The sequence below is a fragment of the Sinocyclocheilus anshuiensis genome, unplaced genomic scaffold (assembly GCF_001515605.1).
Source record: "Sinocyclocheilus anshuiensis isolate Anshui unplaced genomic scaffold, SAMN03320099.WGS_v1.1 scaffold1289, whole genome shotgun sequence".
Lineage (NCBI taxonomy): Eukaryota > Metazoa > Chordata > Actinopteri > Cypriniformes > Cyprinidae > Sinocyclocheilus > Sinocyclocheilus anshuiensis.
In genome coordinates this window covers 588369-593883 of record NW_015549731.1, presented here as the reverse complement: position 1 = coordinate 593883, position 5515 = coordinate 588369, and the positions used below count along the sequence as shown (strand labels likewise).

The 5515-nt window shown below is 39.4% G+C and overlaps 1 pseudogene; it reads right to left on the bottom strand.

Moving 5' to 3' along the window:
* The window catches only part of LOC107660802 (lysyl oxidase homolog 3-like), a 52616-nt pseudogene that overhangs the window by 24837 nt on the left and 22264 nt on the right, over positions 1–5515 (bottom strand).

Below are 5515 nucleotides of genomic sequence, written 5' to 3'. Positions count from 1 at the left end.
CTACTGCGCAGACTCTGGCTCCAAACGTATCTCTACTGCGCAGACTCAGGCTCCAAATGACGTCATTTACTCAAGATGGCAGCGGCCATACTGAGATGCTATGGCTTCACTTTTCTATAGTGGAAGGAGTAGGAGACGCGTCGTCCATCTTTTTTTACAGTCTGATTCAAACCGAAGGGGCACGTGCCTCCTCAGATTTTCGAACCAAGTGGATTTGGAATGCAGCTTCAAAAAGACCAAAAATAGCCTATTATGAAAATATTTTTTTTAATATTTGATACAATCACACGGGTGTGATGTGCGGCACATAGCTGCTAAATTCAAATCTACCTTCGCTGGCTGGCGCTAAGACGCGTTTTCACAGCACTGCTCATTATAACCCATCACACATGATTCTGTTGAGCTTTTGAATGCAATGGCCAATCAGAGGCATTCAGATGAGTCATCGCTGAAACACCGGTGTTTTGTTTACTGCGCGCGCTGACTTGAATTCTGCTCTCTGGCGAATTAATTCTCTCATCAGAAACAACGAAGTGCAGATGTGCGTATGATGTAAGATATTAATTTCACTGTGTAAACAGCTTCAGTGATTATAATGGAAGTTTTTTTAAAGTGTTTGAACTCTGGCTAGACTGAAGTCAATGATAATGTTCTTTGCAGTCTTTCTGTACAATGAAAGTGTTATAATTAGTAACTTAGTAACTACTTTGCCCATTGCCCGGTATAGATCAACTAACATGATCTATAAAGGTGCAAAATGCATTTACTACACATATTTGAGAATCAAGATATCTCATGATACACCCATCCCCCATTCACTTGTGCCCCTCAAAAATAATACATGCATGAAGCCCCTGTCCCTGACGTGTAAACAATAACATGGTGACTGAACTGCAAACTTTCCTGGCGATAATTTTGACCCATACAATGTATTTTTGGCTATTGCTACAAATATACCTCAGCGACTTAAGACTGGTGTTGTGGTCCAGGGTCACATAGAGGCGTCATGCCCATTCAAAGTGATTGATTTTTGAGCCAAGTGGATTTTGAATGCAGCTTCCAAAAGACAAAAAATAGCCAATTAATATTTTCTATATTTAATAGAATCCCATCGGCGTGATTAGAACGCTCAGTGTGTCATATCATCAGCTGCAAACAACAAAGTGCAAATGTGTGTACGAATCTGTAAGCTATTAATTTCATAGTGTAAACAGCTTCAGTGATTTTAATGGGAGTTTTTGAGAGTGCTTGAACTAGATATGTAAATGCTCTTTGCTCTCTTTCTGTACAATGAAAGTGTTATAATTAGTAACTATCAATGATTTTATTAAATTCACGTTAAATAAAAAAAGTAAATCGTATTAAAAATATTTTATGGCATGACACCCATATCTGGTAGGCCTACTTAAGTAAAAAGTGTAGTTAATAGATTACACTAATGCTAGTCTACTTTGCCCATCGCCCGGTATAGATCAACTAACATGATCTATAAAGGTGCAAAATGCATTTACTACACATATTTGAGAATCAAGATATCTCATGATACACCCATCCCCCATTCACTTGTGCCCCCTCAAAAATAATACATGCATGAAGCCCCTGTCCTTGACGTGTAAACAATAACATGGTGACTGAACTGCAAACTTTCCTGGCTTTGTTGTCATTTTTAGCAGCAACTGTGCAGCCAAATTCAGTATTTTATAATACAGCAGCGGCCTACATGAGCGATAGGCAAGCTGTGCTTAGAGCAATCGGCAACAAAGACGTCCTTGCTTTTCCTCGCCATCATGCATGAAACAGCTCAGACATGCATTTTAGTCTGGGACTAGGCTTAAGCCTTGTCTGTGAAACCGGGGGTTGGTCTTCATTATACAGACACGTCCAGCATATGGCCTTTGACCTCTGTCTTACCTTCATGGCACTCTGTGTCCTCCAGGCAGAAGCTGGCTTTATGTTCGTCTGCCACTCTGGTCCCGTTTAGAGACAGCAGGTCATAATAGGTGAAGATATCCATACTATGATAGTGCCTGGAGGTTATAAACACAGTCTGCTGAAATCTAACAGGGTTAAACCATCCAAAAACCATCAGATATTGTTGAAATATGACTGGCTGTACGGAATATCATTTTAAAACCAGTATCGGCTTACCTATATGTAGAATAACTGACTTTAAGCTACTCTGAATCCTGGATACAGCAAACTACAAATCTATCATTTTCATTGACAAAAAGGAGATTTAAAAGGCTTTGGAGAGCAAATTCAGTGCTGTAGGCCTGTAGGAGGGAACTGAAGCCATAGAGTGAACACCAGCCTCTCAGACACTGGCCTCAGTCCCAAACCCAGCTGTTTGTCCTTTAAGCCTGAGCACATAACAGGTTTCCCTATCATCATTGTGTCGAACAAATTTATTGGGAAACCTAATGTCTGCTCGGAAACTTGCAGTATAAACACAGACCACCACAAAGAGTTCATGGAGACTATTCAGAGCTGCAATTATTCATAAATCTCCGAAAAAAGCATGGTGAGGAGAGTATGAAATTCACTAACTACATAAAAATAATTTATAAAATAATTTCAGCTTCTACAGTACACCAATGAATGCAGACTTCAAAGTGGTCTACAATAGTAAGCAGCTACTTTAAAGGGAGAGTTAACACAAAAATTATATTTCTGTCATAATTTTCTCACCCTCGTGTCATTTTAAATCTATTTCCACCTTATTTTTCAATGTGGAAGTAAGCCGTTTTCAGTGAATGTGTGAGACTTCTGGTTCATTAGCCGCTAGTAAAATAACAAAGCACTACAAATCAGTGTGTTCATAATTAAGATAATACATTCAAATAATATGGTAAGACACACCAGTTTGCAATATCAAGCAGCAAAACAAGCTGTTTTGTACAGCTAAAAATAGCTGGAAGCGGATGACACCGGAAGCTAGACCCATAAAATTTACAAATGGCCGCACCCGCTCTTACGGGAAAAATACTTTAATTTTTTTCTGTGGATCTCAAAAGTAGAATTTTTGAAGAGGTAGATCTTGGGCAGTTCAAGTCGAACTCAAAACCAAATCAGTAAACAAATCATTTGAGTGTTCTTGAGTCGGTTCTTTTCAGTGAACTGGTTCATTTGGGTCACAAATCTGTTAAATTCAATTTAGCTGGTAAGTGTAAAAAGTTTGAAAGCATTTATTTTAAAATATCTAGTTTCTGTTCCACAAAATAACATGAGGGTGAGTAAATGAGGACAAAGTTTTCATTTTTGAGTATGACCAATGTATATCTGGCATTCTAATTATTGTTATGGTAATTTATTTTCCATCAGTTTTTTCACTTGAACTGTCCTGTGGTTGGACAACATCAACAAAACATTCAAAAGTAAATATAAAAGCAAGCAGCAATTACAAGGTAATTTTGAAACCTGTTCCAAATGTTGGAAAGGCATATGGCAGACCATAAATAACTATTAATCATCATATTCTGCAACTATATGGAGCAAGCAAGCATGATATCAGGCCAAAAATTGTAATGTTTTTTTTAGTATGTTTATGAACTTTGGCCAGTGTGGGATAAAGGTTACATCCACCACCAAAGGAAAATATTATTATAATACAATATGGGGAAATTCTAGCTTGTTTGTCACCAGGCTTTTTGGTCCCCAATGATTCTCAACAAGAGTAAACACTTTAATAATTTTTTTTTAATTCCGTATCAAGGGCTGCCATAGAATTCAAAGCAGAATTACAGATGCAATAGTTGCTTCAATTCAGTAGGAAAGAAAACAAGAAGAAATTATAACCGTGCAGACTTAAAAATATTAATATTTATGCATTAGCCCATGCTTCACCTCTGTGTAGTTAAATGTTAGAACCATGACAAACAGAAACCACTGTGAGACTGATATAAGCAGCCCTGGATTATGTCAGCACACATGTGTTCATTTAAAGCAGAAACCACTAGCATTAACTTTCATTCACCCTGTAGGTTGTCCAGGGTCTGAAAGCTTCTGCTGTGGTTTGTAGGAAGAAATTTATATCAGTTTATGACCTTTAGAATCAGACGTTCAGCCGACATGACCACTAGCGCTCAGTGTTAGTAAAGCCATATGGGTCCTTGTAGCTGCAGCTGGATCAGGATGGAGCAAAAGGAGATTCAGCAAAGCTGCCAGACGCTCAAAAGAAAAACACAGTTGATAGATCCCTGTTCAAACCAAGCAAACCAATCCAAGTGCTCTATGTGAACAACATTAGCATAAGTGAACATGAATCTATTGATGCATAATTCAGTCTGAATTCAAGTCTTGATGCTGTCATGCTTAGGCCTGAAACACACTCTATGCAAATACTCAAATGCAGACATGACTGCTTGGCTAGTGCACTGAAACATAAGCCTCTTTCACACAGAGATACCGGAAAATATATGGATAATGTGAGTAGTAGTATTTATGATTCACGGAATGTCATTTTTTTTTATTGATGACTTTGACATTTGACATGCGTGACGGATACTGCAAAATTAAAACGCAGCTGTTTACTCCCAAGAGCTGTCCTTGCAATAGTTCATGCGCGTTGCAGACCCCACCCATTTACTACAGACACTATAAAGAGCAGTAAGTCAAACCCTTTCCACATCACACTTTCACCATGTCTCAAGACGCTGCTTCACAATGTGATTACGTTCCTTTCAACCACTTGTCTACAGACGATAATGCTACCGACCATATTCCAACAGGAGAACCCCACTCACCCGACCTGCACAAAGAATGGTTGGATAAATTCTGCACGGAGTTGGGGTATCGCAACCTGACCTTCCTATCGGATCTGTGCACCACCTCTGCAGCCAGCGGGGGCTTCGATACCACAGACAGTTGTTTCAGCGGAGTCGGGTTCAGAATCATAAAAGCTACGATCGGGTTAACCCCTAAGGGGGAGGGTCAAATGTCAAAGTCATCAATCAAAAAAAATGACATTCCGTGAATCATAAATACTACTAATGTGTCCTGTGATTTGTCCTGGGATCACGTGATTTTGGTTCATTCATACTGCCAATGATTTTCCAGAATCTGTGGGTGCGTTCACACACATTCCGTAAAGACACGTGACATTTGGATATGACATGTAATGTCACGCGTACCATTTCACTAAGCTAGTGAACGATCTCAGCTTCAGCACGGATAGTGAGGAGCTCCCTGATCTCTGTTTCATTCCAGTTTGCACATATTTTTTTCATTGTGAACGTTGATCTGCCTTCAAAACACCCGGTCACTATGACACACCCTTTACAGCATTGGTCCTGGCTTTTGTTCACACAGGGCTCATTCTAGGACTGGCCCGGCAATGATACTAGGTCCCCATCCAGGATCGTTCCTGGGATCAATCACGGGACGTGTTTGCGTTCACACAGAAGGCACTCTGCCATTTTTTCGGGATCAACTGTGTGAAAGGGTTTATATTTAATAAAGGTGCCATAGAATTGAAAACTGTATTTACCTTGGCATAATTGAAGAATAACAGTTCTGT